We start from the raw sequence: 15,462 nt of genomic DNA, 5'->3' as shown, positions 1-15,462 counted from the left end.
TCTTCCCGGACCAGGGCTCAAACCTGTGTCCCCTGCATTGGCAGGCGGATTCGTAACCACTGTGCCACCAGGGAAGCCCTAGTTATCTATTTTATACATATTAGTGTATGTATGTCAATCCCAATCCCAATCTCATCCCACCCCTGCCTTTCTCCCGTTGGTGTCCATACGTTTGTTCTCTACATCTGTGTCTCTATTTCTGCCTTGCAAGCCGGTTCATCTGTAACGTTTTTCTAGATTCCACATATATGCGTTAATATATGATGTTTGCTTTTCCTCTTTCTGACTTACTTCACTCTGTATGACAGTCTCTAACTCCATCCACGTCTCTACAAATGACCCAATTCGTTTCTTTTTATGGCTGAGTAATATTCCATTGTATATTTGTGCCACATCTTCTTTATCCATTCGTCTGTTGATGGACATTTAGGTTGCTTCCATGTCCTGGCTATTGTAAATAGTGCTGCAGTGACCACTGGGGTGCATGTGTCTTTTCAAATTAGAGTTTTCTCTGGATATGTGCCCAGGAGCACACGCATTTCTTTTATGGACAAATATGAGTTCCCTCCTAGACCCATAAGGAGAAGGAAAAATAATATCACTAACTGCCTCATAATTTGTTAAGACGTGGTGCTCTCCACAGAGTCAGTCTGCTACACTATTATGCCAAGTGGTATCGGTTCATTTCCTTCATCCTCCCTTCCTAATTGTTCCCTGTTGGGGTCTGCTGGGAACAAGCAGAGGGTCTGGTGCTGGACCATTTGGCTCTTCATGGCTGTCCCCTTATTACCCGAAGGTAAACACTGAGGTAACTGCCTTGATAAGGACTCAAAGTTTTCTTCTCGTTTCTGTCTGGCAGAAGGGAGATGAGTGACCTCTTTTTCCAGTTCATTCAAGTTGACTAGACCTGTGGGATTCAGTTCAGAGGGGGCTGGGAGAGAAGAATTAGTCTCATGATAGGCACAGGAAGGGAAAGGTCTGGTTTGCTTAGAGGCTGGCAGTTGATCATTGGTGAGATTTAAGGGAGGGCTAAAATGTCTCTTGCCTTGAAGACTTCTTAACCTTCTTACCAGCATATACAGTTGTACTAACTCCCCTTTCTCCTTGACTTGACATTCTCGCCATTAACAAGAGCTTATTATGCTACAGAAAGGGAGGTATTGTCTCTAGAAATCTGGTTTTCTGGAAAGCAAAATGGAGACTTAGTTGGACTGTCTTCTCCTAGAACCCTCACCCAGAACACATTAGCGATGCATGAGAGTTTCTTTCTCTTAACATCTCAGCTGATTAAAAGGATTAGACTTTTTAATCTTTTGCCAGATTTTCAAATAGGAAATAGTATCTTACTCTGGTTTTAATTTGCATTTCCTTCATTATTCGTGAGGTTAAGCATCTTCTCATCAGCTTCTCAGCCATTTGAATTTTTTCTTGTACAAACTACCTGTTAACAGCGTTTGTTCCTTTTCTATTTGTGCAATTTAGGTTTCTCATATTAATTTATATGTTCAAGATACAAACTGATGTTGAAATATCTTAGGGGTGATTTTATTAAGATGGTGACGTGGGTGTTCCTGACTTCAGAGCCCCCCTTCCCTGCTCCCATCACAAGAAGACCAATTACTAACTGCCCACAGATAAAACACCACTGTGAAGGTCCTAGAACATGGGAGTGAAGCTAAAGCACTACCTTGGACAGTAGAGACCGAGACAGATGGCGTCTGAAGGGTGAAAGGAGCAACTACACTTTGACTGCATTGCCCCTCCCCCAGGCCAGCCCAGTGCCTGTCGCACCAAGAGGGCCCAATGGTTTTTCCAGTGGGAAAAAGAGAACCCAAGGTGGACCTTCAGCTTCCCCAGCACTATGAGATGCTTCCTGGGAGGCTCACTGGGGTCTTACTTCACAGGGATCACTGGGGGTCTGCAGCTCCTCCTGAACTCCAGAATCCAGCCAATGGCACAGCCTAAGGCCCCACCCAATCAGGAGAGGTTGTGGTGCATGGGCCCCCCAGCCCTGCCCAATTGTGGCGTCCAACCAGTGGCACTACCCTGCCAGCAAACACAGCCTGCAGCCCCACCTGATTAGAGGTGACTGTGGAGCCCAGCTAGTGGCCCCACCTGACCATGGAACATAGCCAGCAGCCCTGCCCCACCAGGGAGCCCACCCAGAAGCCCTGCTTGAACACACAAATGAAACTATAAAAGACCCTGAATAGCCAAAGCAATCCTGAGGAAGAAGAACAAAGCTGGAGACCTCAGACTTCCTGATTTCAAACTATCCTACAGAGCTATCAAACAAACAGTATGATGCTGGCAAGAAAACAGATACATAGACCAGTGGAACAGAATGAAGAGCTCAGAAACAAACCCACACATGTACAATCAACAAATATTTGACAAGGGAGCCAAGAATACTCAATGGGGAAAAGATAGTCTCTTCAATAAATAGTGTTGGGAGAACTGGATATCCACATGCAAAAGAATTAAACTACCCCCCTATCTTTTACCACTCACAAAAATTAACTCAAAATGGATTAAAGACATAAATGTAAGACCTGAAATTGTAAGACTTCTAGAAGAAAACGTAGGAGGTAAGCTCCTTGATGTTGGTCTTGGCAATGATTTTTCGGATATGATACCAAAACCACAAGCAATAAAAACAAAAATAAACAAGTGGAACTACATCACGCTAAAAAGCTTCTGCACCGCCAAAGAAACAATCAGCAAAATGGAAAGGCAAACTATGGAATGAGAGAAAATATTTGCAAATCATATATCTGATAAGGGGTTAGTATCCAAAATATATAAGGATCTCATACAACTCAATAGCAAAACCTCCAAATAATCCAATTAAGAAATGGGCAAAGGACCTGAATAGACATTTTTCCAAAGAAGAAATACAAATGGCCAACAGGTACATGAAAAGATGCTCAACATCGCTAATCATCAGGGAAATGCAAATCAAAACCACAATGAGATATCACCTCACACCTATTAGAATAGCTATTATCAAAAAGACAAGAGATAACAAGTGCTGTCGGGAATGTGGAGAAAAGGACACTTGTGTACCATTGGTGGAAACATATATTGGTATAGCCACTGTGGAAAACAATATGGAGGTTTTCAAAGAGTTAAAAATAGAACTACCATATGATCCAGCAATCCCTCTCCTGTGTATATATACAAGGAAAATGAAATCACATAGAGATATCTGCACTCTCATGTTCATAGCAGCATTATTTACAATAGCCAAGACATGGAAGCAACCTGAAGTGTCCATCAAAGGATATATGAATAAAGAAAATGTGACATGTATAGAGAGAGTTCAACCATAAAAAAAAAGGGACTTTCCTGGTGGTCCAGTGGTTAAGACTCCGCACTTTCACTGCAGGGGTTGTGGCTTTGATACCTGATTGGGGAGCTAAGATCCCATGTGCTGCATGGTGCAGCCAAAAAAAAAAGAAAATACTGCCCTCAAGGTAGTATTTTGAGGGCATAATGCTAAGTGAAATAAGTCAGGCAGAGATAAATACTATGATCTCCCTTATATGTGGAATCTAAAAAAACCCCCAAACTTATGGAAACAGGCTAAATTGGTGGTTACCAGGGGCAGGAGTGGGGTGGGAGAAGTGGGTGAAGGTGGTCAAAAGGCACAAACTTCCAGTTATAATATGCATAAGTTCTGGGGATCAAATATACATCATGGTGGCTGTAGTTAGCAGTACTGTATCGTGTACCTGAAAGTTGCTAACTGAGTAGATTCTATAATTCTTTTTTTTTAAACTAATTATTTAATTTAATTTAATTAATTATTTTTTTGGCTGCGTTAGGTCTTTGTTGCAGTGTGCAGGCTTCTCATTGCGGTGGCTTCTCTTGTTGTGGAGCATGGGCTCTAGGTGCGCGGGCTTCAGTAATTGTGGCTCGTGGGCTCTAGAGCACCCGCTCAGTAGTTGTGGCACACGGGCTTAGCTGCTCCGCAGCATGTGGGATCTTCCCGGACCAGGGCTCGAACCCTTGTCCCCTGCGCTAGCAGGCAGATTCCTAACCACTGCGCCACCAGGGAAGCCCACTGAGTAGATTTTAAAAGTTTTCATCACACACAAAAAAATGGTAACTCTGTGAGGTGTTAACTAATCTTATTGTGGCAATTATTTTTCAAAATATGTATGTCAGATTATCATTTTGTATACCTTAAACTTATACAACTGTATATGTCAATCATATCTCAATAAAGCTGGGGGATAAAAAGGAAATGTTTTCTCTCGGTCTGTGGCTTACTTTTTCACTTTATTTTTTGCCATATGGGTTTTTCAATTTTAATGTAATTCAATTTATCAATCTTTTTCTTTATAGTTTGGCTTTTTTTCTATCTTATTTGAGAAATCCTTTCCTAATTTCAGATCATAATGGTATACTACTATATCTCCCTGCAAAAGTTGCAGATTTTTCTTCATGTTTACATCTTTTAATCCATGTGGTTTTTAGTTTTTGTATACAATATAAAGTAGGGATCTAAATTATATCTAAATTTCCATTTGGAGTCCATTGTTTTAGCATAATTTAATTTAATTATTAAAAATGAGATCCATGCAATATTTCTTTCTGTGTTTGCCTTGTTACACTTAGCATAATATCTTCCAGGTCCGTTGACATTGTTGCAGATGGCAGGATTTCCTTCTTTTTAAGGGCTGAATAACATTTACTGAATCAAATTTGGGTCTGCTGTTCTGTGCACAGTAAGGCCAATCTACTGACACTGGGTCGTGGTGAAAGAAAGTATAACATTTATTGCAAGGTGTCCAACATGGGGCTAGGCAAGGAGAACAGGCAGCTCATGCTCCAAAAACTGGATCTCCCCAAAGGTTTTCAGGGAAACATTTTAGAGGCAAGGTGAGGAAGAAGATCACAGGGTGTATGATCAGCTGGTGGACATCCTTCTCATTGGTCGGTGGCAAGGTAACAGGGTGGTCTTTCAGAAATTTCAGTTATCAGTTTTTTTGCCCCAACCCATCTGGAGTCTACGTGCTGGTGGTCAGCATGCAGTTAACTTCTTTGACTGGTGGGGGTTTTAGTATCTGCAAAACAACTCAAGGACACGGCTCAGGATATTATCTATCGCCCTTGAGGAGGAACTAAAGTCCTTGACTTTGTTTTATGGCTAACCTATTATTACTTATTCTTGCTTGACTGTTTTCCTTTGCTTCTGCATTTTCTCCTCCGATTCAGTTTGCTCTTTGGAACTCGGGGAAGGCCTAGGGGGCTAAAGCTTTTCTACAAACAAGAGGCAGGCAGGGGGGATGTGGCGGTCTGTCCCCGGGAAGGACCCACTCAGTCCTGCTTGGTTTCAGTACCACCTTTGAAGACTATACTTTCAGGGATCATTTCTATAGTTTGTCAATACCACCTTTGTTTATATTTGTGTGTATGTGTGTGTGTGTGTGTGCGCGCACACATATGTGTGTGTGTTATAAAACTTTTGTCAAATTTTATTTACGATAGCTCATACTATTTCCCTGTGTGCTGCACCATATTTTATTTAGCCATTCCCATATTGTTGGACATTTCGTTTATTTCCATGTTTTCCTATTAGAAATAGCATCACCATAATGAACGTCTTTGTGCATAAAGTTTTTTTTCCATCTTTAGGATGATTATACTAGAGTATCTTCTCAGAAATGGAGTATAATTATTAATAACTTGATTTTCAAAAGAACTGTACATTCTCACTGGGAATGTTTAAGACTTTACATTTAAGTGCAGATCTTCATCGGCACTGGGTACTCTCAGTTTTAAAATGAAAGAATAGCTCGTCCTATTTAATAATTTTGCCTCTAGCTGGTCCTAAAAAGACACAATTTTCTAAAAACACTGAGAAATATTCCTAAATATTGAGGAAGGAATGGGCTAGCAATAATTGTTTGTATGGGGATGGAATTTGAAGGAGGGAGAGAGGAGAGGAGCTTAAAGAACTTAATCCCAATGTGGCTTTTTTGACTTGGTGTCAGGATTGAGGATATTTCTGTTGACTTCACCAACCATACCTTCATTTCTTCCTCATGTCCCATGATTCCATATGCAGATTTTAAAATATAGTTGCTTTTTGACAGATTATTTAAATCCCAGTGAGGTGGAACAGTATTCAGGTTGTTTATAATGACTATCATCAGTGGCAAATTAGTTTAGCCTGTCTCAGTTTATTCTCTTTGACAGCTTCATGTTTATTTCATGCCATAGAGGCTGAAAAAGAAAACACATACAAAGAACTTATTTTGTTGTCATTTAATTATATGAGTAATAACATGATCAAGAACGTATTTAGGACCCTGTCGCAGCCTCAAAAGGAAACTGGACCTGAAAGACCACGCCAAATAGACCTTTTTAGTAGGTTTGCTTTATTGTTTTCTCTCACATACTAGTTTTTTATTGAATTCTATCAAATCTATATTTTTCTAGAAGTGGAAACAGGAAATAGACAAGTCATGGTAATTGCAAACCATCCGTTCCTTGGCCTTTGGAATATACTGTATGGAATACCACATCCTTTACCCACGAGTTTGACAAAGGATACACTTTTACCTATTATTGCAATTAAAAAGTTAAGAATATATTAGGTCTCCAGAACTCATTCATCTTGCATAATTTAAACTTTGCCCTTTGACCAACATCTCCCATTTCCCTCTCTCCTTCACCCCGGCAACTACCATTCTACTCTCTGCTTCTGTGAGTTTGATTATTTTAGATTCCACATAAAAATGAGATCCATGCAATATTTGTCTTTCTGTGTCTGCCTTGTTACCTTTAGCATATCTTCCAGGTTCGTTCACATTGTTGCAAATGGCAGGATTTCCTTCTTTTTAAAGGCTGAATAACATTTCATTGTTATATATACACCATCTTTTCTGTATCCATTTATCCACTGACAGATATTAATGTTGTTTCCATCTCTTGGCTACTGTGAATAATGCTGCAATGAACGTGGGAGTGCAGATACCTCGCTGAGATAGTCATTTTATTTCTTTCAGATATATATCCATAAGTGGGATTGCATAGGGCAATTTAATTTTTAAGTTTTTGAGGAATCTCCATACTGTTTTCCATAGTGACTGCACCAATTTCCATTCCCACCAACAGTGCACAAGTGTTCCCTTTTCTCCACACCCTCACCAACACTTGTCATCCCTTGTCTCTTAGATAATGGCCATCCTAACAGGCAAGAGGTGTCGTCTCATTGGAACAGCATGGTGACTACAGTTAATACTGTATTGTGTACCTGAAGTTCACTAAGAAGGTAGATCTTAATTGCTCTCACTATCAAAAGAAAGAAAGAAAAAGCAAGAGAGAAAGAAAGAAAACTAGTGATTAAATGAGGTCATGGATATGTTAATTAGCTTGGTTGTGGTGATAATTTCACAATGTATACAATGTTTTGATATCAAAACAAGTTGTACACCTTAAATATAAACAATTCCTATATGTCAATTATAACTTTATAAAACCGAAAAATTTTTTAAATCACATTTAGAAAGGGTTAAGAATACTTTTTAATGTACCTATATATTTTCCTGTTGAGAGTCTACTTGGGTCCTACATTTTCTGTGAGCTAGTCCAACAGATATTTCTAGGTCTGTCTGTTTCATCCCTTCTAGGCCGTGTCTCCAATTAGCGCAAGGTAATATTGGTATTAGTATAAGCGGAACACAGTAAGAAAGAGAAATCTATTCATAGAAAGCATGTACAATTTTCTTCCAAAAATCTGCTTCCACCGAGAGAATGTGGGTATATCTACCTGGGGATGGACCTTCACCAACACAGGAAAACAGCCATTCACCACAACCACGTGCATGAGAGGAAGTATTGTGATGAGATAAGGAAAAGGGCTGCCTAAGCAGAGTGTCTGGGTTTGTAACTTGGCACCACTACATACCAGATGTATGATCTTTATCAAGTTTCTTAATCTTTCTGTTCCTCAGTTTCCTCCTCTGTCAAATGAAGCTGTAAATATTAAATGAGTTAACGTGTAAATTGTTTGACACATGTAAATACTCAGTAAATGCTGGCTGTTACTAGTTTGCATCTGCAGCCCCCGAGTGAAGTCCAAAAGCAGTGAACACATTGGGCCTCAGGGAGACTTCTCAGGCGTCATTCTGTTCTGAATGAATTACGTGCTAGTGTCACAGGTTGAGCTCCCGGGGGGCAGCCTCTGAGATGGAGATTGGCATGTTAGTTAGGGACTGTTTTTGAGATCATCATCTGGCAAGGGAACGAAGCAGAGGTTGAGCAGAGGTGGTTTTTGTTTTCCTGATTAGATTTTGACTGATCCCTTCTTCTTCCCCCAGTTAGCAAGAAAACTCTGAGAGGGCAGGGGCTTTGTTTGGTTTTGCTCATTGAGGTATTACCTGGATTCAGCACAGAGACTGGAAGAAGCTTCAACAGCACTGCAGCCATTCTCAGTCCTGGACTCACTGTCACCTTCCAGACTATTCTGTGAAATCTCAGATGCTGACAGCACATTCTAATGACAGTTTCAGTTTCTCTGACTCTACTTTCACCGCAGTTCAAAAGCAGCATAGCAAATGCAGAATTTATGTCTTTTTTTTTATAGTAACATTTAATTGGAAGTAATATAATACTGTGTATTTCTTTTCCTTTCCTTCCTTCCCTCCCTCCTCTTCTTCCCCCTTCTTCCTTTCCCCTCTCCTCCTCCCCTCCTCCCCTCCTTCTTCCTCCGCCTCCTATTTCTTCTTCTTCTTCTTCCACCTCTCCCTCCCCCATTTCTTTTGCCATGGCTGCCTGGAAGCCCAGAGCCAAATCTTTCACCTGAATATGGTAGCTCCGTCAATCAACCATTTATATTATTGAATACCTATTTATTTGCATGGCTGCTAGAGTCCAGGTACCAGGGTTACAAAGATGAGTAAGATGTGGCTCCTGCCCTTTAGGAATGCTAATAGAAGAAACATGAGTACACACGCTATAATAAAATCAAGTGTAGGAGTTCTGTTGGAATGCAGTGGAAAGGCTGACTACTTCTGTGGAGGTATACGTAAGCTATCACAGAGGGTCTGCGTCCTGAAGGATGGATACCATTTCTTCAAGTAGATAAGGAGGGGAAGGCAGTCCAAATAGAGGGAACAGCAAGAGCATTATTAGTATAAAGGACTAGGAGAGACTTCTTGGGCCTTTACAAAGGTTGCAAAAGGTAGCTCAGGTCTGGAGTGCTATGTGGGGAGGGGCAGATCTGAGAGGGGAAAGTTGGACCAACCAGATCATAAGGGCCCTATGTACTTTGCCAAGGAGTTCAGCCATCATACTGTGGTGATGGCAAAACCTTTGAAGGGTTAAAGTAGGTGAATACCATGATATAATTTGCACTTTATACATATAGTACAAATGAATCAGACAGGTCTCAGACCAGAGGCTCTCATAATTATTTAGGCAAGAAATGATGCCTGAAATAAGGGGTGGTTATGGGCTTGGGGATGAGGCTATATAGATGAATATATTTAAGAAGGTAAAACTGATAGGAGTTTTGGGTGAGTGCATGTTCTGGAGCCAGGTTGCCTAGGTTTGAATCTTGGTTCTCCCTCTTAGTAGCTGTGTGACCTAAGGGTACTTCTTAAGCTTGATGCTTTCATTTCTTCATCATATCCTATGGTAAAGCTTCAGTTACTTAATACATTAAAAAACCAAGTTAGAACAGTATTGGCACATAGGAAATTATATTGGGTGAGGCAGGGATGAAATCAGGATGACGCCAGATTTTGGCTTGGAAGGCAAGATAAATGGTAGGCCTATTAATTTAGGAAAAAAGAAAACAGAAGGAATATCATGCTGGAGGTAGGGTAGCCTGAGTTTAGTTTTGGCTTTCTGCATTTGAGACGACATCAGTTGCAAGCTGTGAGCTGACCTAAGCCAATTTGTTTTTGCATTAACTATTAGGTTCTTTTTGGTTAATGATAGTATGGACTCAAAAATCTAAGGTGGCTGAGGGTCAACTATTTTTCTATAGACTGATATCAGATTACATTGATGGCAAGGCTTAGATCAATTTCTGCCATACACACAGACTTTTATGTTTAAGGTAAGAATTTATCAGCAAGCAGGCACAAAATAAGTCACATAAACTGTTGTGTAAGGTTGATAGAGTCTTAGGACTCTGTCTTATTAGCTGTCACAATGACATCTTCATAAAAGGTTCACCTGGAACAGGCACGTGGGGCAACTAGAGTCCTCAGTCCCAGTGGTTGCACTAAGTAGAGGACTATTGGACTATTTAAGTATCAAATCTCAAGCATTGTCCATAAAGAAACAGACTGTGGGCTCTGCTATTTTCTCATTCTCTCTTCTTGTGAGGGAGGAGAGTGTCTCAAAAGTATTTTATTCAATAAATATCAGTGAAATCCCACTAATTTCTCCATCGAGAGCTCATTTCTAATATCCTCTGGGCTATTCGTTTACTAGTGAAAACTTGGTTTTTTAGCATTCATTATGCTAATTAGTAAACCTCTAGCGTTGATCAAAGATAAAGATAACAGAAGCACATGTAATAGTTGCAGCTGGAGCTGGAATTCTTTTTTTTGAATTTTTTTTATACAGCAGGCTCTTGCTATTTATACATTTTATACATATTAGTGTATATATGTCAATTGCAGTCTCCCAATTCATCACACCACCACCACCCACCCCCGCCACTTTCTCCCCTTGGTGTCCATTGTTTGTTCTCTGCATCTGTGTCTCTGTTTCTGCCCTTGGAGATGGAATTCTTGATTAGAGCACTAGCTGACCACCCCTAGGATATAGATTCCTGATTAGGTTAACTGTGCAGCTTAAATTTACTAATACAAATATACATAGAACACTGTCTATGTTGAAGCACTTTAAAATACAAATATATCATAATTCAAGTCCAACAGGAAATAGGATTATATAAGGCTGGGGCTCAGGGGAAAAATCTGAATTGGAAACATATTTTTGGCAGTCTTTCGGTTGGCATATTCATTTCTACTTAAAAAAAATCACTGCTTTCCTTTTTTCATCCCTATTTTATGAACTTTTTTTATGTACATTTATTCTTCCCTGTTAAGTCACTTTAAACCTTTTTTTAACATTGCAGGCTATAAATAAATATCAATAAATAAGACTTTCCCCCTCCATATCCCTTGTTTTAAATTTCTACTAAGAACTATTTCTTCTGCAACTGACTTTTAAAACTATGTGCAAGATATTTATTGTCCCTGCTATTTTTGTCACTTTCTTTAAATTCAAATTTTAAGTCAACTTCAGATGTGGATACACACACACTTTTGGTGTTGTTATTGCAAACCATGTTTATTTTGCTCTTTTTGGAAATACCTCACAATAATGAAATAGATGCACTTTGCCACGCAACTGAGAAAAGCAAGGTTTTACTCTTCATATTTTCAGGCAAGAACATAAACCTAAATTTTTTTAACTGCTTCCTTCACATAAATTACTCTCTCCTCAGTTGCTAGCCCTCAATTTAAATGTCACCACTAGTTATATGGTGATGATATTTTTGTATTATATACTTAAAGGAGCAACACATATTTTGATTTAGTGATATTTTAGGGATTTTTTTATAGGCTTGCAAAAACTTCTACATTATTTTAAATAACAAACATACAGAAAAGTGAACAAATTCTAAGTGTATAGCCTAAAGAATTATCACAAAATGAACACACCCATGTATCCTCCACCCAGGTCAAAAAATAAAACATAGCCAGCACCTCCAAAGCCCCTCTTAGACAGCTCCCTTCTTGCTGCCGACATTTGTGTATGAGTTTTTGTGTGAACATATGCTTTCCTTTCTCTCTGGTAAATATGTCAGAGTAGAATGGCTGGGTTATACCTTAGGTATATGTTTAACCGTAAGTGACAAACTGTTTTCCAAAGTAGTTGTACCATTTTACATTTCCAGCAGCAGTATATGAGAGTTCTAGTTGCTCTACATTTTCTCCAACACTTTATTGGGTTCTTGGATCCAATTTCCATGTGGGATGAGGCATTTCCCCCACGCCACCAAGCAGTTCCCAGACTCCGTCTGGCTGTCCTACGATTCAGCTTAATTCTGATACTATCTTCCTAGAGATAGCATAGATTCCACAGGTTACGAGCTCAATCTTACGACTGTGCTCCCTCCACCCCCCACTTCAGATGCCAGTCAGAAGCCCAGGTTGTCACCTGTGCTTCTGACCTACCAGCTATAGATTGGGCGTTCCAACGTCTCCCTCCTTGGGTTCCGTTAATTTGTTAGCTTTTACATGGAACATTTAGATGCTTACATTTAATGTAATTACTGAAATAGTTTGTTATAAATCTATGATCTTCCTACTTGTTTTCAACTTCTTTCTTCTTGCCTTCTTTTGAATTAAAGTATTTTTATTATTCATTTTTTTCTATTAATAGGTTAATTATAAAATATTTTACTGTGCTTCTAATATTTACTCTTGATCACAGATTACAATCTGTCCTTGACTTAAGGAAGTTTAATATAAATAAGTACTTTCATCTTTTCCAAGAAAATTCAAGAACCTTTCAAGAAAATCCAAGAATTCTTTAACTCCATTTATACTCATCCTGACCTATTATTGCTGTATATTTAATTCTATTTGCATATTTAATTTTATCTGTATTTTAAGCCCTGCAAGATATTAGTGTTATTGTTTTATACAATCAATATTTATTTTCTGCTTTTTTCTCTCTTAATTCCTTTATTTCTTAAATTTTTAATATTCTACCTGGGATTATTTTCCTTTTGCCTGTAGGACATCTTTTGATATTTCCTTTTGTGTGGGTCCAGAAGTGGCTTTCTTGTTTTTTTGTTTGCCTGAAAATGTTATTTTACTAGCGTTCTTTTTTAAAAAAAAATTTTATTGAAGTATAGTTGATTTACAATGTTGTGTTAATTACTGCTGTACAGCAAAGTGACTCAGTTATACATGTATATACATTCTTTTTCATATTCTTTTCCATTATGGTTTATCACAGGATATTGAATATAGTTCCCTGTGCTATACAGTAGGACCTTGCTGTTTATCCATTCTGTATGTACCAGTTTGCATCTTTTACTAGCATTCTTAAAGGACATTTTCACTGGGTATAGTTTGGCAGTTATTTTCCTTTTGAAGCACTTTGAAGACATTATACATTGTTTTTTGACTTCCATTGTTTCTGTTGAAAAGTGATATTTTCCTTTTAGAAGGCAATATTTATTTTGGGGGAGCTGCTTCAACATTTTTCCTTGTCTTTCTGTTTTAGCAGTTTTACTATGGTTCGCTTAAGTGTATTTTACTTTGCATTTATCTTGCTTGAGGTTTATAGGTCATTTCAGAGGTTTGGCTTGATATCTTTCACCAGTTTGGGAAACCCTCTCATCCATTAACTCTCCATTTCTTTTGTCTTCTTCCTTTTATATTTAAATTACCCTTTCATTATATCCCCTGTATGTCTTACCTATTTTTTTTATCCTATCAGTCTTCTTGTTTCTTTTTCATTCAGTTTGGACAGTTTTTGACTTATCTTCCAATTCATTAATTCTCCCTTTGACTGGGTCTTGAGTGCTGTTTAACACATATAGGAAATCTTTAATTTCAATTATTTTATTAAAAAATTTTATAATTCTCTCTCTTTTATAATTTCTGATTTTCTTCCTAAATTAAAAATCTTGTTTTTTGTATCCTTGAACATGCTAAGCATAGTTATATTAATATTTGGGTCTGTTAACTCCATTTCTTTATCTCCAGTAGGTCTGTATTTGATTGCTGTTGTTTACTTTTGTTTTTATTCATATTGTCTTGTCATCTCATGTTCCTTGATATTTTGATTGAGTGCCAAAGATTATGAGGAACTGGAGATAATTTGTAGCTCTGGATGTTATCTTACCCTCAAGGAAAACTTGTATTTGCATTTATGCAGGCTAGGTAACACTAGTAATCTCAGACCTTCTTAATTTAATCAATATTTGAAATGAAAGGAAGTTGAGTTTCCAGCTCTGTGGGGGCTGATCTATTTTCAGTTCAGCCTTACTCATAATAGACGGGTCCTCGAGGATGTCAACCCTATGCCTTGGGAGATAGGGGGAGGGTGGTGGATTTATCAACCCTGTCTACTTCCCAGTAAGCCGTGAATTCCAAATTTTGTCCTCCTAGCCTTGTGAGTCTGTTAAAAACTCTGATCAGTTTCTCAGCCTCTCAACTGCTTCTGCTGGAACATTGGCACAGTTCTGTGGTAGAAAAGTGGCTCCAAATTCCAGGCTCACTTTTTGAGTATTCTTATTCTTCTGGACCTTGGCTACGTTATTTGTCACTGCCTTATTATTTCTCTGTGCCTTCAAACATTTAAAAAATGTTTGTTCAGCTTTTCAAGTAATTCTCAGCAGTAGGTTTGGTCTAAATCACCCAGTCTTCATTGATGAAAGCAAAAACCATTTGTAGTATGCTTTTAATACCCAAAGGACTGTATTTTTGCTACTCAAGAATTTCTGGAGGGAAGACAAGTGAATGCTTTAAGTTAAGATGATATTATTAATTTAAATTTGCTTGAATTTGAATAAAAAGAGATACCTGTCTATAAAATAATAAATTTTCATGATTGAACTACATATCATCTTTTTTTTTCTTCAGGAACCATATCATCTTTTAATGTCCCCGGTTCTCTTTCAGACTGATCCCAAACATAGGCAAAATGACCTAAAATACCTTTGTTTAGTTCCTTTTAACACATTTGAAATAGGATGTTAAATGAAACAGGGCTTATGAACTGAGTGAGCTGGGACCTGGAAACTATGCTTTGTAAGTTTAAACCTTAAGTTCTCTGGATTTTTTCATCTCATTTGGAAATTAACTCTAGCTTCTCTAATATGGGGACAAATGAAATGGATTTGGGTTTTATACACATTTGAGTCATAATATTAAAGAGCATCCCCCTGAAAGTGGGAATGTTGATAACAAGGTGGAATTGGAGAAAGAGACTCTTTCACAAGAGCAGATGAAACTGAAGAGGAAATAAACAAGCTTCCTACCAATCTGCCATTGCTCACTCAGAGATTTTCCTTCCAGAGATGCTTTTTGCTCCATCATTGTAAAGGTTTGTCATTTCATGCAATTCCTCTTATTTAGTAGACAGAGCTCACTGTGGATCATAGGATCATTAATTACTATTATCTATATCATATTACTATATCATTGTCACTTATTAGCTGTATTATCCTAGCTATGCAATGTACCACATGTACCACCAAACCAAGGGAAATTGAGCTGACTAATATGCTTGCTTTGATGAACCTAGAACACTTGGGGTTTGATTTTTTTTCGACTGGGGAAACAATAAAATTTATGTAGAAAACATCAATTCTTCAGAGACATATGAGCAAGCCAGAAGTTAATTCTTTTTTTTTTTTTTTCCACATAACTAGACTGACAAATGACTAGGTAAATGGCAGAGAAA

At 38.3% G+C, this 15,462-nt stretch overlaps 1 long non-coding RNA gene and 1 pseudogene across 1 annotated transcript in view; both read left to right on the top strand.

The window, feature by feature from the left end:
* LOC111187685 (uncharacterized) overlaps window positions 1-15,462 on the top strand; it is a 461,235-nt gene that overhangs the window by 79,764 nt on the left and 366,009 nt on the right. The window lies entirely within an intron of this gene.
* On the top strand, window positions 5,357-5,450 carry LOC149749190 (small nucleolar RNA U3; annotated as a pseudogene).

The sequence above is a fragment of the Delphinapterus leucas genome, chromosome 5, assembly GCF_059928025.1.
Source record: "Delphinapterus leucas isolate spDelLeu-1000000601 "Yukka" chromosome 5, BTC_Dleu_Yukka2, whole genome shotgun sequence".
Lineage (NCBI taxonomy): Eukaryota > Metazoa > Chordata > Mammalia > Artiodactyla > Monodontidae > Delphinapterus > Delphinapterus leucas.
This window is presented reverse-complemented; position numbering and strand designations above follow the sequence as displayed.